This window comes from Hylobates moloch, unplaced genomic scaffold (assembly GCF_009828535.3).
Source record: "Hylobates moloch isolate HMO894 unplaced genomic scaffold, HMol_V3 SCAFFOLD_1, whole genome shotgun sequence".
In the NCBI taxonomy this organism is placed as follows: Eukaryota; Metazoa; Chordata; class Mammalia; order Primates; family Hylobatidae; genus Hylobates; species Hylobates moloch.
In genome coordinates, this window is record NW_026652276.1 from 167270578 (window position 1) to 167296824 (window position 26247).

General features: G+C 39.9%; 1 protein-coding gene across 4 annotated transcripts in view; it reads left to right on the forward strand.

Moving 5' to 3' along the window:
* The first annotated feature begins 23651 nt into the window (after positions 1–23651).
* The window catches only part of SAMD9L (sterile alpha motif domain containing 9 like), a 20388-nt gene continuing 17792 nt past the window's right edge, over positions 23652–26247 (forward strand). For all 4 annotated transcript variants that reach the window (XM_032761056.2, XM_032761059.2, XM_032761060.2 and 1 more), the window contains exons 1-2: positions 23652–23690; positions 24106–24381. The gene's annotated coding sequence lies outside the window, so the exon portion shown is untranslated. The remainder of the gene's footprint in view (positions 23691–24105; positions 24382–26247) is intronic.

Here is a 26247-nt window from a genome sequence, read left to right on the forward strand (position 1 = left end):
CAGAGCAGTCTGAGAAATGTGAGGCATGCAGAACTTATCAGGTCCAGAGAGACATGGGTATGAGACTTTAGTTAGATGCCATCCAAAACACTTTAGTTAGGTGCCATCCACAACCCCACCACCACCACCACCACACCCATGACCAGGAGCAATTGTTTAAAGCATTTTGTCAGATGGCCAAATAGGAACAGCTCCAGTCTGCAGCTCCCAGCAAGATGAATGCAGAAGGCGGGTGATTTCTGCATTTCCAACTGAGGTACCTGGTTCATCTCACTGGGACTGGTTGGACAGTGGGTGTAGCCCACAGAGGACAAGCCAAAGCAGGGTGGGGCATCATCTCACCCAAGAAGTGCAAGGGGTTGGGAAATTCTCTCCCCTACCCAAGGGAAGTCATGAGGGACTGTGCCCAAGGAAAGGTGCATTCCAGCAGAGATACAGCGCTTTTCCAACAGTCTTCGCAACTCACAGACCGGGAGATTGCCTCTGGTGCCTACACCACCAGGGCCCTGGGTTTCAAGCACAAAACTGGGCAGCTGTTCAGGCAGACACCAAGCTAGCTGCAGGAGTTTTTTTTTTTTCCATACCCCAGTGGCAGCTGGAATGCCAGCAAGACAGAACCATTCACTCCCCTAGAAAGAGGGCTGAAACCAGGGAGCCAAGTTGTCCAGCTTGGCAGGTCCCACCACCACGGAGCCCAGCAAGCTAAAAATCCACTGGTTTGAAATTCTCATTGCCAGCACAACACTCTGAGGTCAACCTGGGACGCTCAGGCTTCATGGGGGGAGAGGCATATACCATTGCTGAGGCTTGAGTAGGCAGTTTTACCCTCACAGGGTACACAAAGCTGCTGGGAAGTTCAAACTGAGCAGAGCCCACCACAGCTCAGCAAGGCCGCTGTGGACAGACTGCCTCTCTAGATTCCTCCTCTCTGATCAGAGTGTCTCTGAAAAAAAGGCAACAGCCCCAGTCAGGGACTTATAGATAAAACCCCAACCTTCTGGGGACAGTGCATCTCAGGGAAGGGGCAGCTGTGGGCACAGCTTCAACAGACTTAAACGTCCCTGCCTGATGGCTCTGAAGAGAGCAGCGGATCTCTCAGCACAGTGTTGAGCTCTGCTAAGGGTCACACTGCCTCCTCAAGTGGATCCCTGACACCTGTGTATCCTGACTGGGAGACATCTCCCAGGGGCTGACACACCACATACAGGAGAGCTTTGGGTGGCATCTGGCAGGTTCCTCTCTGTGATGAATCTTCCAGAGGAAAGAACAGGCAGCAATCTTTGCTGTTCTGCAGCCGCCACTGGTGCTACCCAGGCAAACGGGGTCTGGAGTGGACCTCCAGGAAACTCCAACAGACCTGCAGCAGAGGGGCCTGACTGTTAGAAGGAAAACTAACAAATAGAAAGGAATAGCATGTCCACTCAGAGACAGCATCCAAAGGTCACCAACATCAAAGACCAATGGTAGATAAATCCATGAAGATGGGGAGAAACCAGCACAAAAATGCTGGAAATCCCAAAAACAAGAACACTTCTCCTCCAAAGGATCACAACTCCTCGACAGCAAGGGAAGAAAACTGGAAGGAGAATGAGTTTGATGAATCGACAGAAGTAGGCTTCAGAAGGTGGATAATAACAAACTCCTCCAAGCTAAAGGAGCATGCAAGGAAGCTAAGAATCTTGAAAAAGTTTAGTTGAATTGCTGACTAGAATAACCAGTTTGCAAAAGAATATAAATGACCTGATGGAGCTGAAAAACACAGCACAAGAACTTCATGAAGCATACACAAGTGTCAATAGCCAAATTGAGCAAGTAGAAGAAAGGATAGCAGAGATTGAAGATCAACTTAATGAAATAAAGCGTGAAGACAAGATTAGAGAAAAAAGAATGAAAAGAAACAAGCAAAGCCTCCAAGAAATATGGAACTATGTGAAAAGACCAAATCTATGTTTGATTTGTGTACCAGAAAGTGATGATGACAATGGAACCAAGTTGGAAAACACTCTGCAGGATATTATCCAGGAGAAATTCTCCAACTGAGCAAGACAGGCCAACATTCAAATGCAGGAAATACAGAGAACACCACAAAGATACTCCTTGAGAAGAACAACTCCAAGACACACAATCATCAGATTCACCAAGGTTGAAATGAAGGAAAAAATGTTAAGGACAGCCAGAGAGAAAGGCCAGGTTACCCATAAAAGGAAGCCCATCAAACTAACAGTGAATCTGTCTGCAGTAACCTTACAAGTCAGAAGAGAATGGGGGCCAATACTCAACATTCTTAAAGAAAAGAATTTTCAAACCGGAATTTCATATCCAGCCAAACTAAGCTTCATAAGTGAAGGAGAAATAAAATCCTTTACAGACAAGCAGATGTTGAGAGATATTGTCACCACTAGACCTACTTTACAAGAGCTCCTGAAGGAAGCACTAAACATGGAAAGGAACAACTGGTACCAGCCACTGCAAAAACATACCAAATTGTAAAGACCATCAACACTGTGAAGAAACTGCATCAATTAACAGGCAAAATAACCAACTAGCATCATAATGACAGGATCAAGTTCACACATAACAATATTTACCTTAAATGTAAATGGGCTAAATGCTCCAATTAAAAGACACAGACTGGAAAATTGGATAAAGAGTCAAGACCCATCAGTGTGCTGTATTCAGGAGACACATCTCATGTGCAGAGACACACATAGGCTCAAAATAAAGGGATGGAGGAAGATCTACCAAGCAAATGGAAAACAAAAAAAAGCAGGGGTTGCAATCCTAGTCTCTGATAAAACAGACTTAAACCCACAAGGATCAAAAGAGACAAAGAAAGCCATTACATAATGGTAAAGGGATCAATTCAACAAGAAGAGTTAGCCATCCTAAATATATAGGCACCCAATACAGGAGCACCCAGATTCATAAAGCAAGTCCTTAGTGACCTACAAAGAGACTTAGACTCCCACACAATAATAATGGGAGACTTTAACACCCCTCTGTCAACATTAGACAGATCAATGAGACAGAAAGTTAACAAGGATACCCAGGACTTGAACTCAGCTCTGCACCAAGCAGATCTAATAGACATCTACAGAACTCACCATCCCAAATCAACAGAATATACATTCTTCTTAGCACCTCATCGCAATTATTCTAAAATTGACCACATAATTGGAAGTAAAACACTCCTCAGCAAATGCAAAAAAAATGGAAATCATAACAAACAGTCTCTCAGACCACAGTGCAATCAAATTAGAAATCAGGGCCGGGTGCAGTGGCTCACGCTTGTAATCCCAGCACCTTGGGAGGCCGAGGCGGGCGGATCACGAGGTCAAGAGATCGAGACCACAGTGAAACCCCGTCTCTACTAAAAATACAAAAAATTAGCCGGGCGTGGTGGCGGGCGCCTGTAGTCCCAGCTACTCGGAGAGGTTGAGGCAGGAGAATGGCGTGAACCCGGGAGGCGGAGCTTGCAGTGAGCCGAGACTGCGCCACTGCACTCCAGCCTGGGCGACAGAGCGAGACTCCGTCTCAAAAAAAAAAAAGAAAAGAAATCAGGATTAAGAAACTCTCTCAAAACCACACAACTACATGGAAACTGAACAACCTGCTCCTGAAAGACTACTAGATAAATGACAAAATTAAGGCAGAAATAAAGATGTTCTTTGAAACCAATGAGAACAAAAACACAATACACCAGAATCTCTGGGACACATGTAAAGCAGAGTATAGCGGGAAATTTATAGCACTAAATGTCCACAAGAGAAAGCAGGAAGATCTAAAATTGATACCCTAACATCAAAATTGAAAGAACTAGGGAAGCAAGAGCAAATAAATTCAAAAGCTAGCAGAAGACAAGAAATAACTAAGATCGGAACAAAACTGAAGGAGATAGAGACATGAAAAACCCTTCAAAAAAATCAATGAATCCAGGAGCTAGTTTTTTAAAAAGATCAACAAAATAGATAGACCGCTAGCCAGACTAATACAGAAGAAAAGAGAAAAGAATCAAATAGATGCAATAAAAAATGATACAGGGGATATTACCACTGATCCCACAGAAATGCAAACTACCATCAGAGAATACTATAAACACCTCAATGCAAATAAACTAGAAAATCTAGAAGAAATGGATAAATTCCTGGACACATACACCCTCCCACGTCTAAACCAGGAAGAAGTCGAAACCCTGAATAGACCAATAACAATTTCTGAAATTGAGGCAGTAATTAATAGCCTACCAACCAAAAACATGTCCGGGACCAGACGAATTCACAGCTGAATTCTACCAGAGGTACAAAGAGGAACTGGTACCATTCTTTCTGAAGCTATTCCCAACATTAGAAAAAGAGGGAATCCTCCCTAACCTATTTTATGAGGCCAGCATCATCCTGATTCCAAAACACAACAAAAAAAAGAAAATTTCAGGCCAATATCCCTGATGAATATCCATGCAAAAATCCTCAATAAAATACTGGCAAACCGAATCCAGCAGCACATCAAAAAGCTTATCCACCACTATCAAGTCGGCTTCATACCTGGGATGCAAGGCTGGTTCAACATATGCAAATCAATAAATGTAATCCAGCATATAAACAGAAGCAATGACAAAAACCACATGATTATCTCAATAGATGTAGAAAAGACCTTTAACAAATTCAACAGCCTTCATGCTAAAAACTCTCAATAAACCAGGTATCGATGAAACATATCTCAAAATAAGTTACCACAAGTTGCACAGTGTGACCTTCAGCCATTATCTTCATGGTCCTGGAATTTGTGATACAAAGAACAATGTATAGGCAACCACTAATCAATGTTTTTTTTTCTGTAAACCAGTGAGAATTCCTGATGAGCAACTTTGTATAATTCCATTCCTGTTCCCCTTTTCGCCTTTAGAAACCTGCTTGTAACAAAGGCCAAATGGGGAGCTCATACCCAAATTTACTGAGGTCTGAGTTTTCTGGGCAACTGTTCTTACCTTGGCTTAAGTAAACTCTTTAAAATTATACTTTGTTCCTCAGCTTCTTCCTTTAGGTCAGCGTGTCAAAATTACCATTTAAGTGTCATTATCAGTTTATTGTTCCTATGGATTCTGGTCTAGGTAAGCTGATCTCAGCTATGATTCTCTGTATTTGCTAGTGTCTCCAGATTTCAGGATGACAGTTTATTTTCTGACCTCAATTTTCTGAAGGGTTCAAGAAAAGCAACTGGTTTTTCATTTTGTTCAAGATTTTTTTTGTGAAGTTGGGAGTGACTATTTCCAAGCCTTCTATGTGTCAGAGCTGAAAGCAGAAGTCGAATTTATTTTTTTATTTTATTATTTATTTTCTTTTCTGCTCCCATACTACAAGGAGAATTTGTTTTTTAAAAAACAAAACTTAGCATCTAAAATTCCTTCTATGCCATATATTTATGTAATTGTAACCAAAACTTAGACATATTAAAATTTTAATGAGTTTTTTGAACATTTAACAACTCATAAATTACAAGCAGTTTAGCACTTTAGAAAGAGGGTGTGAGGGCAAAACTTTTATAAGGTGCTCATGGAAGCAAGAAAAAGAAAATATTTGATTCATTAAAGTGGAAAGTCCCTAGTTAGGGGTTAGTTGGCAGTATCTGATCAGTTAAGCTAAAAGTTTCATTTCGCTATTTACGATGAGTTGGGTTTCAGTTTGCTTATATAGTTGGAAGTTTCTGACTGGTTAAGCTAAAAGTTTCATTTCACTATTTACAGTGAGTTAGGTTTCAGTTTGCTTATGTAGGACCTAAGGCCTAAATCCATCTCAGCCTAATGGCCTCTCATTAATTTTCTAACACAAGCTTTTAAATCCAAAATATCTATGTTACACATATGTGTATATTATGTGTATATATGTACATACAATATATTTATCTTTCCTTCAACTGTTGGATTTGAACTTTTTCTTGTTCTTCATTAGAACAATAAATATTCTTTTTTATGAACTTGTGTGAGTTTATGGCATAAACCTAGAAACTGAAAATCTAGATTAGAGACATGAATATCAACTTCTCTAGATACTAATTAATTTAACAACTTGTATTTCCAACAAGAATCTGATAATTCTGTTTAACCTATTTTTTATAATACTTTTCCTACATAATGAATGTGAAATATTACCTTTTTGTAATTTTGACAAGTATTCCCCTGATTACTAGTGAGGTTGAGATATTTTCTTATATTTATTGGCCATTCAGTTTCTCTCCACTATAAATTGATTTTTTACATATTTTAAACATTTTTCTATCAGGCTGTCATTTTATATTGATTTGTAGGAACTCTTTCTATGCTGAATGTTAATTCTTTGTTGATTTTATAATCCTGTGTTGATTATGTGACTTACTTTTTCTCCCTTATTTGGTATCTTCTGATACAAAAAGTTTTTTTAATGTATAAAAATGTGTTGGTATTTTCCTTTATGGTTTGTATTTTTGTGTCTTGTGGCAAAATTATTTTTCAATTCTCATGTTTTAAATGTTTTCTTCTGAAATTTTTTCATTTCATATTTAGGTTTTTAATTCAACTAAATTGTGTTTTGTCAATGTCACCATGTAATTCAGTTTTCACTTCATATATTTCAAGGCTATGTTGTTACACACTCACAAATTCATTATTATTATATTCTCTTGGTAATATGTTTTTTATCCCTATCAAAGCTTTCAATCTTACATTTTATTTTAATATTGATATATCCTTTGTCTGGTTATTAGTTGCCCAGTATATTTTTCAATACTTTCTTTCAAATCTCTGTGTAGTTTTTAGTCGGATCTTTTATAAACAACATATAATCAACATGATAGACTGTACTTCAATAAGTGAATTCAACTTATTTACATTCACTGTGATAACTATATATTTATACTCTTTTTCCTTTGTAATTCATGTTTTCTGTTTACCATCTTTCTTCCCCATTTCTTTTTTATTTCTGTTCCTCCCTTCTGGTAGATTAATAAAGTTTTCTACATTTTTTTATCTCCTACTCTCATGGAAACTCTAGACTATTTTTCTTCCCTTAGTTGGCATCCTATATTTTTAATACATATATAGTTTTATTTTAAAATCTGGAATTAATCCCTATCTTTATAGTCCTCCTAGAACACTACAATGCTTTAACATCCCTTCATCAAAGCACACACATTCAACCCTTTAATCAATTTGTGTGCCTCCGATATGTAACAAACCTGCACATTGTGCACATGTACCCTAAAACCTAAAGTATAAAAAAAAAAAAAAAATTTGTGTGCCTCCGTTTTTCTTAATGTTGTGTGTGACTCCAATTTTTCAAGTCATTTATCATCCCTCTAAGTCTACTTCTCTTGCTTTTAAAGTACATCAAGTAATCAGTTCTCATTGAAAATCAATTAGTGGTAAATCCTAAAGGAATATGTATGTCTGAAATGTCTTAATTTTGACCTTGGAATTGTGGTTCACCTGAGTGTAAGTCTCCAGGCTGATGAATATTTTCTCTCAAAATATTGAATATATTACTTCATTGTCTTTTTTCATCAGTTGTTTCTGATGAAAGTTCTATACTCAGTCTTATATAGATTATTTGGGAATTTTTTCCTTTGAGAGTTTGAAATTTTTGATTTTTATACTAAATGTTTTTCAGTTGCATTATGCTATGTCCAGCTATGGATTTTTTTATTTTTATTTTATTTGTAATTTTTAAAATCTCCAGGCTAAAAGTTCATGTCTCTCTTCAATTCTGGGAAATATCAGAAGTAACGTATGTTACTTTGCCATTATTTTCCTTCTTCACTTTTTCTGAAACAACAATCAGACATTTGTTGAAGTCTCTCAAACTCTTCACCATATATTTTAATCATCCTTTCACATATTTTTATTCCTTTTTCTCTCTGTGCTTCATTTGGGTAAATTCCTCAGAAACATCTTTCAATACACAGATTTTACTTTTTTTACTATAACTGGAATTTATCAAACCTATTGAATATACACATATATGCATAAAATACATATAAGAGGTATGAATGTGTATATCATACATAAAGTACATATATAACATTATGCATATATTATATATAATACATACGTAATGTAGATACACAATTTATATATATAATTTCCAAGATTTTCAATTAACTTTTCTTCTCTCTTTTATTTAATTTCAACTTTTAAAAATAATGTCTTGTTCTGTTTTTATTAATATCCCTATATGTATTTCTTTGACAATCCTAAACATGCTTATTAAAATGTAAATTTATTTTTATTTGGAATGAATTCATAGTTAATTTTGTCTTTCCTTTTTGATCTTAGCTGCTTTGTGTGTTTTCGAATTTTGTTTGTGAACTCAAGTGGATTCTCTTTTTTTTTTTTTTCCAATCTTTCTTTCTTTCTTTGCCACTTCACCAGTCCCAATTTGGCAGATTTGCAGTTGCCTCCACCTGGCATCCAAGATGTTCATTGTGGTGATATTGAAGTCATCACTGATAGAGTCTCTGGTGTGTTGGTTCAGTTCCTGGTTGGTTCCTGATTGTGGGATGATGTCTGTGTTCTCCCGACTTCCTGAAGAGGCCCAACTTCACATAAAGACTGATGCCATCCCTACCTACTGTGCTGTGGCTGTCCAGTGATTACCTTGTGGCCTGTTGTCTCTGTAGGGATAATTCTCTATGTTGCCTTTGTGATCCCTCCAAGCTCCCTGATGAGCATGGTCCTGAAGTGTAACAGCAATGCCTTCCTTGCTCTTAGTGGGCAATATAAGCCCATCACACAGTACCATTTCTTGTTTACCAAGTCACCTCTTGGTACTGGCATGGTGGGACTCTTGGCCAACTCACTTCCATGACTGTTGAAATCATTATTCGTTGGGGACCAGGGCCAATCCCTGCCTGGCTATCAGCCCCCATGTCTGTGTTCCATTTCTATTATCCCAGAGAATGGGAGAGAGCTTCCCACTGCCCCTCACTCATTCCTCTGAGTATCTCAGGCTTTTTCCTCTCACTCTTTTGCTATCTTCTCCTACCCAGCTCCTAGGCATCCTTGATCCCAGGGCATAGTAATTTTTTAAGTGGTTTGACCTGACCCCATCTCATTGCAAATTTCTCAGTGGTCTGCACTGTCCTTCAAGGTCTGGCACAGGAAAATTAAGCCTCTTTGAATATTGAAGCTAAAGTAAGCTATACACTTTTATTGCTGGGTCCTGATAACCACACTCATCCCTAACATATGCCCCAGGGAAAATGGTGACCATGGATTTCCTTTGCTCCACAGATCATGATTGGGCTGGGATGATGCAAGGAAGAAAAATAAAACAGACCATTTTATTTTCTAGTCATTTATTTCTGCATATCTGTTCTCTCCCATATACATAAAACATGCACAGATGCTTACATGAGAAAAAAAGTTTAATATATGCCTAACCAAGCACTTTTCTGCTCGACAGGTTCAGGATAGTTCAGGAAGAATGAGGCAAAATATGAATACTTAAAGAGCTGAAGAGCTGAGGGGCGTGGCTCTTCAGGAGCCTCTGGTGCTCACAGACTCTGTTCTTTGGAAGACATGAGTCAGATCTCCCAGGGGTCCCACTGAGCAGTGTACCCTGAATGAGGCAGAGCTTCAATGTGAACATGGATTATTACAGGCTCCTGACTTAGCCAATCAACTTCAAGTTCCAAAATGCTTTGATTTCCTGAGGAAGTTTGTATTTATAACAGAAAGAGAAATCATTCCCAAGAAAGTTCTTTTACAGAAAACTGGACACAATCCAGATACTCAGAGAAAACAAAAGGGGCACATCAACTTGGAATGATTACTACACATATTAGTTACCTGGTAAATGAAAGCAGAAAGCTTCTTCTAGCTAAAATTTGCTCCCAGACACTGAGAGTAAACCACAGGTCTCAGGGTTATAGGAGCTGTGATAGGCGTATTCCCCTCCTGTACCAGATGTGAAATCCTGTGACATGTAATACCTCTTCTATCACAAGATATGCCTAAAAGCCACAGCTGTACATACCAAATTCATTCCTAACATTATGCCTAGTGGTTTCTAAAGGACTTTTTTACACACAGCCTTGTCTTATATGATCTTAATAGGACACCTGTCATCCTCATCTGAATAGATGGAGAAACAGAAAAAGAGCAGTTAAATGACTTGGCCAAGATCACAAGACTAGTATTTATATTGATGAGCCAGGACTTTCCAGTCCTTCTCACAGGGAAAGGAGACAGGGAAATTTTGGGCAGAAGAGGGTGGGTCCCCAGCGAGGGCCCCACCCTCAAGCCTGGAACTGTGGCCCAAAGTAAGAACTTGCATTCCTGTTTTCCCACTCAAATGTTGCCTTTTAAACCAAAACTACCCATGGCCTGCTCTGCCCTCAACCTGTGCCCATAATAACCCCAGGCTCAGCCAGCAGGAGGAAGAGAAGCAGTTGGACATCAGAAATTACAGTGGGATGTCAGAGAGAAGTGGCTTGACTTCAGAAGGACAGCTTGATGGCATAGCTTCAGAGAGGAGTCTGGCCGGGGATGGCTAGACTTCAGGGGAAGATTACCTTCCCGCTCTGTCCACTTTTCAGCTTCCTTTCCCTCTGAAAGCCACTTTCATTGGTAATAAAATCCCCTGCATTTACTATCTTCAAGTCGTTTGTGCCACCTCATTCCTCTTGGATGCTGGACAAGAACTCGAATGTGGATGCAAAAGGCTGTCACACTGACCCTCCACTGAGCTGTTAACACTTAAGCCATCTGTGGATGGCAAAGCTAAAAGGGCACTGTAACACTTCCTTTGGGGCTTTGGGGGTTTTGGACACCCTCCCCTAGATGCTGCTGTGGGGCTAGTATGGAGTTCACTCTTGCTAGTGCCCAAAAGTGCTCACCCTGGCTCCAGCACCTACTCACCTGCTCTCCCCCTCCCATAAGGGGTGAAGCAGCTAGTGAGTGGAGATTGCCCTCGATAGTGCTTGTGTACTCTAGTTCCCAACAGCGAAGGAGTCAGGGAGATATCTTGCTTCACTTCCAGGATAATAAATCCTTCTTTATCTTGAAATGGATCTGATGCATTTTTGTGTGGAATGCCATCTCAGTAAATCACACATTCTGTAATCACTCAGATGGTATGAGCTCTGGAGGTACTCAAGGCAGGGAAGACAAACACATATGCAGAGAGAGTATCAATTGTAGTAAGGATAAATTAGTCCAGGGTGGAAGAGGTCTGATATAATCAACCCACAATTAAGTGCCTGGCTGTTATCCATGAAAGATGGTGTCACATGCAGGCTCAGCTCTGGTCTATGCTATGCAGGTGGGCCAATAAACAGTGGCAGTGGCAGGGCCAATAAGCCAACTTTGTGAGACAGAGTCCCTGATATTGGGCACATAAATAACCACCAAATCTATTATCATGGCCATCCATTCCAAGGCTCATTGTGCAGACACTGCAGTAGCTAAAGAGAGAAGCTGTTAACATCTGTGTGATGAGTTTCTCTATGTGGTTGTCTGGTGTCTTCTCTTCAGTAGATGCTCTCTGGTGCACATAACATAAGACAAAAGGATCCACAAAGTGTGTAATCACTTCCAAAGATCCATTCATATGCCTCTTCCCCAGACTTACTTGTTTCCAATATTACATTTTGCTCCCTCCATGCCTCCTCTGCTCAAGGTTTTATTTATATCCATACTTCAGATTATTTCCCCCTCCATAAAAGTCATGACCAACTGCACTGCTTGTAGCTCTGCCTGCTGGAAGGCTTGCCCTTCACCAGTTGTTGTCAGGGTATCTCATGAGTGTGACTACGATATGGCAACTGTCCATTTTTTGTTAGCACCAACATATCTGTGAACCAAGCCTTTAGTTTCTACTTCTCTCGGCTAGTCATGAGGAATTCCTATTACACCACAAATACAATTTGAAGGAGAGGCAATAGTAAAACTGAGATAAGTGATGTAGAGTTCTGTGTCACCTCTTTATGTATTACTTGTGACCCCCGGACCTGCTCAGATATGATCTGAATGTATCATTCCACCATTTGACAGATGGCTGTTGCATTTGCTGACATCATGGCTCCTAAGATCTGATAATATCCAACTCATGTTGGAAAACTCTAGTCACATAATCACTTGTATTAGTTTGTTCTCACACTGCTAATAAAGACATACCAGAGACTGGGTAATTTATAAAGGAAAGAGGTTTAATTGACTCAAAGTTCAGCATGGCAGAGGAGACCTCAGAAAACTTACAATCATGGTGGGAGGAGGAGCAAACATGTCCTTCTCCTCATGGTGGCAGGAAGGTGAAGTGCTGAGCAAAAGGGGGAAAAGCCCCTCATAAAACCATCAGCTCTCATGAGAACTCACTCACTATCACAAGAACAGCATGAAGGTAACTGCCCCCATGATTAAATTACCTTCCACCAGGTTCGTCCTACAACACATGGGGATTATGAGAACTACAATCCAAGATGAGATTTGGATGGGGACACAGCCAAACCATATCACTTGTTATCTCATGGTCAGGTACTCCATCTCTTTTACAGCTCTTTTTCAAACATCAACTTGTTTTCTGCACAAAAGTCCTGCCATTACTCCAGAATCCTGGAGAATCTACAATGTATTTCTCACATTAGGCCTTCCAACGGACTCTGAACAGCATTTTAATCCACAATAAATACTTTGAGCATTATGGGATCTCCTGGGCCACATGGCCTGAATAGCAGAGCAGCTTACATCACATTTTGAATCTTCTACAAACCTCTTTGTTTTTCTGGACTCCACAGACCATAAGATCCCTAAAAACTTCATTGCTGTGATAAATTCCCAGACTTGTTTGGTATATCTTCTAACCCTTTCGCATGTGTTTATCTTACTAAAGAATTCCAAGTACGTGCCACTTCCTGTCCTCTAGTCTAATTAGCATGATGTCATCAACATAGAGGACAGATAGGATGTTCAGTGGAATATCAACATGATCAAGGTCCTTGCAGACTATATGAACAGACTTAATGTAGCCATGGAGTGCCTGTATGAATATAGACTGCTCTCCTTCCAATGTAGATGCAAACTGTTTTTGATTGTCATTACTGATAGAGATTAAAATAAGTCCATTAACTACATCAACAGCTACATAATTAAGTGATTGCGTTGATCTATTGCAGTGAAGACACCAAATCTGGCAGAGCATCTATGATTGGGACTACCACTTGGTTAAGTATATGGTAGCCCACTGACAATATGCTTGATTCATCTGCTTTTGTTGGGGGAATACAGATGATTTGAATGGAGATTTATTAAAAGGACGATTACTTTTTGCTTATTTAGCTTTTTGATAGTAATTCTCACTTCTGAAATTCTCAGGATGAAGCATTGCATCTGATTTACTGTCTTGACAGGAGGATATGGGGGCAATTCAGGAACTTCTACTTGGCCCTTTCTACTGTAATGGCTCCCATTCTGTACGTCATGGAATCAGTGTGAGAGTTGGCAAGCTGATAAGAATTTCACAATCATGTACTCGAGGACTAGAGAAATAATCATTGTGAGTTTGCAAATGCATTGGACCCACTTATGAGATAGACTTGTGTTAGAATTCTATTTATCTTCTTCCTCTAAGCACCCCACTACTCTAACCAGAGGACTACAGTGGTGTTTTAGATCTTAGTAATCAGAGTCAGCTTGTAACCTATATATAACAGCCCTCAAAAGGTATAGGTAATCCTGTACTTTTGCACACTGAGGCAAATAAGTGCATGTCCCTGTGGGGGAAGACTGGGAAATTATTTATTATATTTACTTGCTGTGACATTGCAGAGGCCTTCCTCAAGAGAAAGCTCTCTTCAATCAATGGACTCTAGATCTATAAACTGGTTGAGATCTTCAAACTGACTGCAGTATCATAATTTTCTAATATGTTGGCTGAAATCTGCTCTCCAGCTCTTTGTCTTTTTGATTATGCAAGTTTGGCTATACTTGTCATACTGTTTTGGCTGCCTGCGCATCTTATTCCTAGAAACGAACTGTTACCTCTTAAACATAACCACAGACCCCTGGTCACCATTCTGGTCTTGCTGCTCACTATTATTGTTTCCATCTCGCTTCTTCATTTAAATGCTTCCCTTGGGACATTGCATTTCCAGAATGCATTCTCTAAGGCAAATATCCATCTGTATGGAGCCCAGTTCTTGGGTGTATCTCCTACTCTCTTTTTTATTTTATTATTTCTAATGTTTTTAGCAATATGGTCTCGCTATGTTGTCCAGGCTTATCTCAAACTCTTGGCCTCAAGCAGTCCTCCTGCCTCAGCCTCCCAAAGTGCTGGAATTACAGGCATGAGCTACTGCATCCAGCCATACCTCCTACTCTCAAGCCTGGCCCTCAGCAGATGGCCAGCACTGAGCTTGTCAAAGAGTCCAGGATACTCTGCATCAGTACATTCCATATAGCCTTAAAGAAAGGAGTGCCCTCTTATCCTTAAAATAAGGAGTGTTTTATTTCTGGGAAAAATATGGAAATAGTGGGTTATCTGGGATCATGTAATAAATTTATTCTAAATTACTCTCTTTCCTGAGCTCTGTGACATTCTTCCAAGGCAGTTCCAGCATTTATTTTATTTTAAGATATTATATCTGGGCCAGGATATTAAATCCAGAATCATGAAAAAGTGTCCACTTAGCAATAAATTTCCCTATTCACATATTCTGCCCATTTTCACATCACTATCCACTATTACATAGGTTACCCTGGTTTCTGATGGTAAATATAAGACAGGTCTTGCACTTTGTGGGGTATGTTTTCTCAAGCTCTATTTTCCTGCTGAATCTATACTGAAAGCTGGCCCCAGTTATTGGTCTGCAGGCAACGAGAGAAGATTGAGGCAAATTTCACAAAAAAAATATTGTCTTGTTCCAAGTGAAATCTCTACCAGTTCTCTTTGCAAGGAGAGGCCGCCATATGGGAAGAAGCTTATTCTACCAGCCCATAGGATTCAAGGGAGTACAGGTATTCCAGATTCAGACCTTCCTACTCATATATCTCCATCCCAGGTTCTAGGGTTCCACTGTTTTCCTATCATAGCCCTGACTGCTATCAAATACTTATAGAGGTGTTACACTCATATAAAGTTGACTATGTAGCTCTTCTACCATTAGAATTAGATTCTGTGCCTGATTTTCAGTACAGTCTTGTCCAGGAGCTTCAGAAAATGTATTTTTTTTATTTTAAAATACTACCATGTAGGCCTTCTGATTTCAGAGACAGTCTTGAGTTTATAGTTAGCTAATATAAACCTGTCATTTGCTTTTTCAAGGCTGCTATAATCCAGTCCAATATAGAATTCTTACACTGCTTTTTTAACACCATCTAAGTGCTGAAACTACAGCATAAGCCAATGTTTCACTTTCCTTCTGTGCCTCATCCTGATTGCATGTCAGGAATTTTCACCACCAAACTTACCATCACTAATATAGTCCTTACCACTTCCTGACAAGTTCCAGAATCCCATGCTGTGAATCTGCTTTCTGGGCCCATTTTGGTGCCAACTGTATTAGCCTCAGTTTCCTCCCCACCCCCTCCCTACACTCCAGGCAACAGAGCTTGTATGCAGATAGTTTATTTTGGATTTGAGCCCAAGGAAAAGTAGTGGGGCCCTGGGGAAAGTGAAACAGGGAAGGGTGGAAAACCAATACAAGAAATGTGTTATTGCTCTGGGCTCAGTCTTGCCAGGACCTACTGAGGAGGTGGACAGAATGCAACTAAGAATTTTTCTGAGCTGTGAAAATGAGAAAAATTTTCCACCAGCTTCTGTCCTCTATTAGTCAACTGTTGGTTACCCCTGTGACTTTTTATGCTCCTCACATTTCCCAGATGCTCATACATGAATACCACAGGGTTCCAGCAGTTGTCACCTATCGTTCCTGGTGCCCAAGAAGCCTGGAACATAAAGTAACATGTACGCAGTCCCTGAAGTAAAGTACTATCAGGTCACATTTGCACAAAACTGGTTGTCACAGCAATGTTTATGATACAAGATAGACCAAAAGAAGGTAAAGTGGGACATAAAATGTCTTTGATACATATAATGTGTATATTGAGAAATGTTTTTCCATACCTGGTCCTTCATTTGAATATTCGATGTCTTTCTGACTGTGGTTTATATTAGTTGCTGATTTCTGCCACACACAACCCATATTTCCAACACGGTCCCAAGACAATAAATTGGACGCTTGCATTGGAAGCTCTATGTAATCTATACTTTTGTTTACTCAGCTAGCTAATGACATATTTTGAAAATTTCTGGCCAGGCACGGTGGCTCATACCTGTAATCCCAGCATTTTGGGAGGCCGAGGCGGGCAGATCACCTGAGGTCAGCACCACACCAGCCTGGCCAACATGGTAAAACCCCGTCTCTACTAAAAGTACAAAAATTAGCCGGGCCTGGTGGCACGCACCTGTAATCCCAGCTACTGGGAGGCTGAGGCAAGAGAATTGCTTGAACCTGGGAAGCAGAAGTTGCTGTGAGCCCAGATCATGCCATTGCACTCCAGCCTGGGCAAGAGAGCAAGACTCTGTCTCAAAAAATAAAATAAAATAATACAATTTCCTAGTGTTACTGTATTATTTGGTGTGAGTTTGGTCCATGATAATATCAAACTTAAAGATATTCTGTCTAAACTTCCCTCTTCCCAGAAGTCATCAGCATATTTACTTTCCTATATTTTCCTATATTTTAAGAAGTTTCATTGTATAAGCCTCAATTTCTTTGGCGTCACTTTTTCCTCCTTTCTCCTCTTGCTTTTACTATGCCAGAAAAGTATATTGAGCTAGAAAACTTTAAGACATTAAGAAGTTAATTTTCACAGATTCCAATTTCACTTAAGAGAATCTATGCTTTTTAGGAGTCTTTGAATTGCAAATAGACATCTGTAGAAGAAATGGCTAATTGTCTCCCAGTTTCTGTTCTCCTATGATATACAACCGTAAAATATTTAGCTGCACTGCTATATGTAACTGTGTGACTCCCAAATTTTTTGTGTCAATTTGAGTGGGCCATATACTGTCCACATTAAACATTGTTTCTAGGTGCGTCTGTGATGGTATTTTAGCATCCGGAATTGGTGGACTGAGTAAAGTTGATTGCCCCCCCTAAAAGGGTTGGATATCATCCAGACTCTTGAGATAATAAATAGAACTAAAAAGAGCAGAAAGAGGAATTCACAACTTTTTTCCTTCCTCGCTGTGGGTCTCTGGTTCTCAGGCCTTCGGACTTGCACTGAATTACACCACTAGCTTTCCTGGGTCTCCAGCTTACAGACAGCAGACTGGGATTTCTCAGCCTACATAATCACGTGAGCCAATATAATAAATCTCTTTATAGATAGATAGGTAGATAGATAGATAGAGAGATAGATAGATAGATAATAGATAGAAAAAATACGTATCTAAGATTTCATATATAGATATATACAATATGGCTAGATATAGATACATCCTATTGGTTCTATTTTTCTGGAGAACCTGAAGTAGTATAGATTTTGGTATTGAGAGTGGTTCTAGAGGAATAGAATTTTAAGGATAAGTTTTCTGATTTGATTCTTGGGTTTTAGGACTGAATTGTGTGAAAAGAAGTTTGGAAAAGAAAGAGAAGAAATCATTCATTTTATTCCAGACATTCTTGCCCTGGTTGTACACCAAACTACTCAAGGAGCTTTTAAAGATTATTGATGCTTGGCCCTAACCCTAGAGATAATTGATTGTCCAGTAGAGTTCCTGAGCATCTGCTATTTTGAGAGCTCCCCAGAGGTCAATGCGCAATATGGTTTAAGAATCACTGCTCTACTGTGGGGGAAAAAATGAGATTATAGAGGTACAGATTAAGAGTCACTGCTGTATTGTGGGAAAAAATGAGTTCGAGGATCTTGAGAATGGAACATGTGAGAAAACCCATCTGATGGCTTCAATTTTGTCCATTACATAAGAAGACACGTCATCACATGAGAGTGATGGAGGGCAAAATTGACAGGGCATGCACAGTTGAGAATCTCCAAAATGTGCTTATTGAGAGAGAAAAACAAAGCTAAATAAAACCTAGATTACTGGGCATTGTACATTGCCTATTTGAAGTTATATGCTTTTGGCCTGGGAAATTTCTCAAATATTAAATTTATATATTTTAAATACATATAGAAAAAAAGAAAGGCAGTAAACAATAGGAAATAGATATTGTATTTGGATAACATAGGTTTTCTCCCTTTGTATATTCTCTATTTTTTAAGTTTGAAAATAAAATTTTATTATAGTCACAATTGAAGAAATAATATTTAGCTTTACTGAGGTATAATTGACTCAGAAAAACACTGCACACATTTAATATATACATCCTGATATCTATAACCTCCAAAAAAAAGTTTTAGTTTTCAAAAGAAAATGAAATCAATGGTGAATCAGTAAGCAGAAATTTAATGGCACGGTATTAATTTACCAACGCTGCCATAACAGAGTACCACAGACTGAATAGCTTAAGCCACAGAAGATTAAGTGGAGGTTAGTAAGTGTTCAATTTAAGAAAGCATTGAGTGAGCTTGTCTTGCATTCGTACACAAAAAGTACAACTGCAATGTATTCCACAACAGCAAAGCAAAATAAGTAAAATCATTCCAAGTAAACTAAACAGGGAAGCTTTCCAAGAACTGGGAAGTTGTTGGAACCAAGTCGATATAGGGTCGACTGATAGTACATCAATGGCAGAGACATGAGTGTCTAAAGCTTTCATAGGCTAGGTAATAGTCTGGAACATAATAAAGTCCCCCACAAACTTAAGCTGGCCGATTGAATATGTCAGAGCAACCCAGAAGTGGAGGAAAGTGGCAATTCTCCACATACCCAACAGTTTGACTGATTATGTAGAGGCTAAAGTCTGTGCCCACTCAGTAAATAAGTTACTCTCTGCATGATTCCAACTTATACCCAGAAGTAGACTGTCAATCTATATTTTTCTGTAACCCATCCCTTTCATTTCTTCCAAACAGGAGTCAGAGGTCACTGATTCACTCACAGGAATAAACAGGATCAGTCTCTTGTGTTCCACAGGTCTGTGGGACTTCGTAAGAGACAGGTTTAATTGGAGGTAAGTGGACCCAGCTGTTTATTCCCAGGAGTTTAGCTGCAGTTGGGGTACTAAGGGCTGAAGATATGTTTTGGGTAATTGTTGCTGTGAAAGATGGGCCATTATCATTCTGTAAGCTCTTAGGCAGCACAAATCTAGGAATTATTTCCTTTAGTAGGAGCTTAGAAACCTCAATTGCCTTTTCAGACCAGGTAGAAAAAGCCTCAATTCAACCAATAAAGGTGTCAATGAATACTAATAAATAATTAAACCCTTTACATTGGACTATCTGAGTACAGTCTATTTGCCAATCTTCACCAAGGTACATTCCCCTATGCTGAACAGGCCTTACTAGGGGAGGAGGTAAAGATTGGTTATTTGGGTTATTCTGGGCACATAGTTCACAGGCCTGAATTACCTGCTTTGCTGTTTTAAGTAAGTCTTTTCCTACAAAAAGCTGTGACATTGATTGAAACAGAGAATCTCTTCCCAAATGAGTAGAGTCATGCAAATGCTTAACTATTTTCCAGTGATTAGCACCTGGTATCAACAGTTTGTTGTCATTGATAAGCCAGCCAGAATGATCTTCAATTAAACCCTGACCTTCAATGGACCTTCAGTCCATTCTTCTCTCTCTTTAATATATCTTGGTTCTGTTATTATCATGGCTGGGGGCTCCTTTAATGCTGCAGCCTTAGCAGCTGCATCTGCAAAGAAGTTTCCCTTAGTCGCACTAAGGGAAGAGCCTTTTTTCTCAGCTCACTGCAACCTCCACCTGCCAAGCTTAAGCAATTCTTCTGCCTCAGCCTCCTGAAGAGCTGGGATTACAGGCACCTGCCACCATGCCCGGATAATTTTTTTTTGTATTTTTAGTAGAGACGGGGGTTTCGCCACATTGGCCAGGCTGGTCTCAAACTCCTGACCTCAAGTGATCCACCCCCCTACCTCCCCCGACCCCTAAGCCTCCCAAAGTGCTGGGATTATAGGCGTGAGCCACCATGCCTGGCCCAGAATTTCTAAGTGATGTTTTATAGGGGAACCCTTAACAGTTAGGAGTCCCTATTCCTTCCAGATAGCAGCATGAGCATGAAGTATCAGAAAGGCACACTTAGAATCAGTGTAAATGTTAATTCTTAAGTCCTTTCCCAATTGCAAGGCTCTAATAAGGGCTATTAATTCTGCCTTTTGAGCTGAGGTAGAAGCTGGTAAGGCCTGAGATTCGATTACCTCGTGTTGACTGTCAACGGCATACCCAGCTTTTCCATTTCCCTGGTGCACAAAGCTACTTCCATCTGTAAACTGTACTACCTCAAGATTATCTAGAGGCTCATCCTTAAAATCTGGACAGATGGAGTAAACTTGCAGCATAACTTATATACAAGAATAATGTAGGATACCTGTGGGTTCAGGCAAATAGGTAGCTACATTCAACATATGGCATACTTTAAGTGTTATATCAGGATGTTTAGCAACAAAGCCCGATATTTACTCACAGGAAAGAAGAAAGAGCAATTTCAGTCTGCCTTATGATTTCCAAAAGATTACAGTACTCTTCGCAGCTGAGTTAATAAATCCCTTCCCAACAAGGGGTGGGGCATTCAGGAGAAAAGCAAGGTCCCTGAAGAGCAGCTTAAAGGATAGGTAAAATGGCATCTATGGGCTTGTCCATCTATCCCCAGGACCATACAGTTCTGGGGTGACAGAGACCCATTATAATGGGTCAAAACAGAATAAGCAATCCAGAAGGAAGTTAATGTTCTTACCTGCCATGTCAAGGGTTACCCAAGGCTTCTCCAGAGATAATAGCTAATTGTCTGATGGGAGCTGTGGTGGAAGGTCTCAGACCCCGTCACTCTTGGGCTTGCCTGGCTATTTCGACCATCACTGGTTCAGGTGCCAATGGCTCCCTTCGGAGCGCTGGGCAATCCCTCTTCCAAAGGCCAGTTTTCTTACAGTTCTTACTGATTAATGCCCAAGGCACGGTGACTCTGACTTCCCACCTTTCAGCTTCCCTTGTTCAGGCCAAGAACCAGGAGGGCGACCCCATGTGGGAGGTAAGCTTAAGGCTGCAGCCAAGAGCTGCACCTTGTGGGAGGTCCTTCTTACTCTTTCTGCTTCCTCTGCTTTGTCCCTGTTTTTAAAAACTAAAAATACCATATCCAAAAGCTGTTCCATATGGGAGTTTGGGGACCCATAGCTGCTTTTTCTAGTTTCCTATGGATATCAGGGGCAGACTGCGTTATAAAATGCACTCTCAAAAGGGTTTGTCCTTCCCTTGAAGCAGCATCAGTGTTAGTATATTTCCTAATTGCCTCAACTAAATGCCCTTGAAACAAAGCTGGATTCTCATCTTTGTCCTGAGAAACTTCCTTAACTTTTTCATAGTTAACAGGCTTTTTCATACATTTCTTCATCCCTTCCAACAAACAAGTGACCATATGATCTCTCCTCCCCAAGTTGTCACTGCCCCTTTGATAGTTCCACTCTGGATCTTGATCTGGAACTGCTCTACCTCCTGCCTGATCTGTATTATGGTTTGGGTTGTGAGCCAATGCCTCATCTGCATGGGCCCTAGCTGTCCTCAAAATGCATTGTTTCTCTTCCGCTGTACAACACAGAGACAACAAAACATGCAGATCCTGCCAAGTTAACTATAGGTCAGAATTAATTTCTCAAACTCATCTATGAATCTTCCTGGGTCTTCAGAGAAATCACCAGAACTTCTCTTTACATAGAGTCAAATCAGACAAAAAAAAAGGGAACATGTACTCTCACAGCGCCTTCTTCCCCGTTTGCCACCTCTCTAAGTGGACAACGGTTTCCCTTTGGAGGTTGATAGGAGGCTCCACTAGGGGTAGTACTCACCAGGCTAAGTTCCTCAGGGAGTGGTGGGTATAGAGTGGGGCTAGACGGGTAAGGAGGAGGGGACAAAGGGTTCTCAAGGGTGATAGAGGGAGAAAGGACAGACACATCTGAACCTTCAGAGCTGACAGAAGGAGGTTCTGCTCCACCCAAAACTGCCTGCTGAACCAAGGATGCTTGCATTAAAGGATCATCTAGTATGTCTAGCTCTTTTTCCTCTTTTCCTCTTATCAAACATGATTCACATTATCCAAATAACATAAGTGAGCTGAGTCATGAATCTTAGATAAACCACAACATGGACTTAGACAAAAATGTTGAATAAGGCAAACGAAATGAAGAGGATTTAGGTGGGAATGACCAGAGCAAGCAGGTTCTGGGCAATAACGAAAGTGTGGATTGAACAAGCAAAGACGGTTTGCCTGAATGCAAGAAAGGAAAGAAGTGTTTTTAGTGTGCAAAATGAAACAAAATATCAAGAAGAGTTCCCTGATTTCCGTCCTAGTGCTTCTCAATCACACCTAGTCAGCATAGCAGCAACAAAACATAACCACATCTGTCTAATTTTATTGCTCATAGCTGTTGAATACCAAATCTCAATCAGCAATTTTAAAGACGGAGCCTTCAATGCTTTTTGTTCCCAATGTTTCAAGAGCAGACACATGGAAATCAGGAGGCACATAGGAAAAGGGTAAGTTAAAATCCCTAAGACCATTTAGATAAAGTCTCCTAACAATGATAGTGAAACACAGACAGCAACCAAGAAACTCATTTATGCAGCAAGGAGGACAAGGCAGATTAATACAAAGAGCATGGCCTGCGGTGCCAAACCCGTTTTTAGCAGAGAGGGACTTTACTGAGAGGGGCCTCTAACCCCCTAAATCTTAGAAGGAACTCTAACCCTTTTAAGTTGGTCCTCTAACCCGAGGTCAGTCAAGCATCTTTGCCTTCTATTAAGAGGGGTCTCTGACCCACCCTGTGTTCGGAGAGACTCTAATTCCCCTAAGCTGGGCCTCTAACCCAATCCCATTCTTTACCCGGGTACCCCACCACTTACCCAAAGTCATCAATCAGTGCTGTAGTCCATTTCCTTTGGGTTGGTGGAGAGGTTCTTCAGTATCGGTCCCTCATGGTTGCCAGAAATGTTACAGGACCAGGGTCCCAATCCAGACCCCCAGAGAGGGTTCTTGGAGCTCATGCAAGAAAGAATCCAGGGTGAGTCCACAGTGCAAAGTAAAAGCAAGTTTATTAAGAAAGTACAGTGGTAAAAGGACAGCTACTCCACAGAGTAGGACGTTCCCGAAAGTAAGAGGAGGAACACATCCACCCTAGGTACAATGCTTGTATATATGGGGAGATGTGTTTTGCTACAAGGGTTTCTGATAAAGAATTAATTTTCTTAATTAGTGTATTTTGCAAAAATCAATATTATTTTCTTTAAAGCAAAATTAAGAATGCCTTTGTTCTCCAGATATTGGGATATCTAGACACTCCCAAGTCAGGGTCTGTTTAGTAAATATTATTAATTTGCCCCCTTAATCATAAACATCTAGAGGCTAGGAATGCCTACCTTTCTGAGAAGGCAGCCCAGCAAGTCTCAGCCTCATTTTCGTAGCCCTCATTCAAAATAGAGTCAATCTGGTTCGACTGTCTCTGACATCACCAGGGTTGGTTTCTTCTGATGTCTCTCTCCTTGGCTTGTAGATGGCCATCTTTTCTTTGTGTCTTCACAAGGTCTTCCCTCGGTAAGTGTCTGTGTCCCAATCTCCTCTTCTTACAAGGACACAGTCAGATTGAATTACAGTCACTCTAATGAACTCATTTTAACTTAATTACCTCCGGAAAGACCTTATCTCCAAAAACAGTTACATTCGGAGGTAGTGAGGATTAGGACTTTAACATATGAATGTTTGGGGGACACAATTCAATCAGTAACAGGAACTTATAATTGCACTGACATATTAATTTGCTCCCTGGTGTTTCCATTCTCTTTGTCCTGTAGGTGGTTTTTTGGGTCGTTGGGTTTTTTTGTTTGTTTGTTTGTTGTTTCCTTATTTCTTAACTCGTATGACTTAAAAGTCTGCCTGGTAAACAGTTTCTAAGCAGTGGTTTAAATTTATTGATATTTTTGGTAATGTCATTGATTAAAAAACATTTTAGATCCTTCTAAACCCGAGAAAAAAGAAGGTTCTAAAGCGAAACTGAAACTCTCTATACTTCAACTTCCTCCTGCTTCTGAACTGGCACTCTGACACACCCTCAGAAAGTCAGAGCACTGGGAGAACAGAAGACTTCACAATTTAATGCCTTAGTTTTTAAAAAAGGATCCTTACACTCACGTCTCCTAGCCATCAGAAGAGGAATGAGACAGCAAAAGTCCAAATGGCCTGTTTCAAGTTTCTGATATAAAACGATGACGTTTTCAGGAAAATCCTGGTAAGTAAACTGAATCATTAAACCTTTATTTGTTATGCTTTTGAGGCGACAGCTATTTTTTAAAACTTCAGCTGTACTTTTTATATAAATATATGTTTGTACATAAACCATTACTTATAAAAATACTAGAGTAATTAGAAAAATCAATGGATTGAATACATGTCAGTATATTTAACTGATAATAATTTATAAGTGCTCTTCTAAAAAGAAACGTACCATTAAGTGTAATTAGGGTGGTGGGAGGGTTTCTGATTGTGGCAGGCAGGCTTTGGAAAAGAGGGTAGAGAAACAATGCAAACAGGGTCAGGAATTTAAGTACTGAAGATTCTAAAGGCACCTGTGATCTTGTGTAATTACACAAAATTCTGTCTTCATAACATAAGATGTTATTAAAAGTTTTACATTTTATCAAAGGTAATACTCTGCAAAGGCTAAATATTATTCTATTAAAGTATTTCATTCACATACATCTTATCCAGCAATCTGGTTGAAAACTAAGAAAAAAAGTTTGAAGTCAGGTAGGGTGATGCCTCCAGCTTTGTTCTTTTGGCTTAAGATTGACTTGGCGATGTGGGCTCTTTTTTGGTTCCATATGAACTTTAAAGTAGTTTTTTCCAATTCTGTGAAGAAAGTCATTGGTAGCTTGATGGGGATGGCATTGAATCTATAAATTACCTTGGGCAGTATGGCCATTTTCACGATATTGATTCTTCCTACCCATGAGCATGGAATGTTCTTCCATTTGTTTGTATCCTCTTTTATTTCATTGAGCAGTGGTTTGTAGTTCTCCTTGAAGAGGTCCTTTACATCCTTTGTAAGTTGGATTCCTAGGCATTTTATTCTCTTTGAAGCAATTGCGAATGGGAGTTCACTCATGATTTGGCTCTCTGTTTGTCTGTTATTGGTGTACAGGAATGCTTGTGATTTTTGTACATTGATTTTGTATCCTGAGACTTTGCTGAAGTTGCTAATCAGCTTAAGGAGATTTTGGGCTGAGACAATGGGGTTTTCTAGATATACAATCATGTCATCTGCAAACAGGGACAATTTGACTTCCTCTTTTCCTAATTGAATACCCTTTATTTCCTTCTCCTGCCTGATTGCCCTGGCCAGAACTTCCAGCACTATGTTGAATAGGAGCGGTGAGAGAGGGCATCCCTGTCTTGTGCCAGTTTTCAGAGGGAATGCTTCCAGTTTTTGCCCATTCAGTATGATATTGGCTGTGGGTTTGTCGTAGATAGCTCTTATTATTTTGAGATACGTCCCATCAATACCTAATTTATTGAGAGTTTTTAGCATGAAGGGTTGTTGAATTTTGTCAAAGGCCTTTTCTGCATCTATTGAGATAATCATGTGGTTTTTGTCTTTGGTTCTGTTTATATGCAGAGAAATGCAAATCAAAACCACAGTGAGATACCATCTCACACCAGTTAGAATGGCCATCATTAAAAAATCAGGAAACAACAGGTGCTGGAGAGGATGTGGAGAAATAGGAACACTTTTACACTGTTGGTGGGACTGTAAACTAGTTCAACCATTGTGGAAGTCAGTGTGGCGATTCCTCAGGGATCTAGAACTAGAAATACCATTTGACCCAGCCATCCCATTACTGGGTATATACCCAAAGGACTATAAATCATGCTGCTATAAAGACACATGCACACGTATGTTTATTGCAGCACTATTCACAATAGCAAAGACTTGGAACCAACCCAAATGTCCAACGATAGACTGGATTAAGAAAATGTGGCACATATACACCATGGAATACTATGCAGCCATAAAAAAGGATGAGTTCATATCCTTTGTAGGGACATGGATGAAACTGGAAAACATCATTCTCAGTAAACTATCGCAAGGACAAAA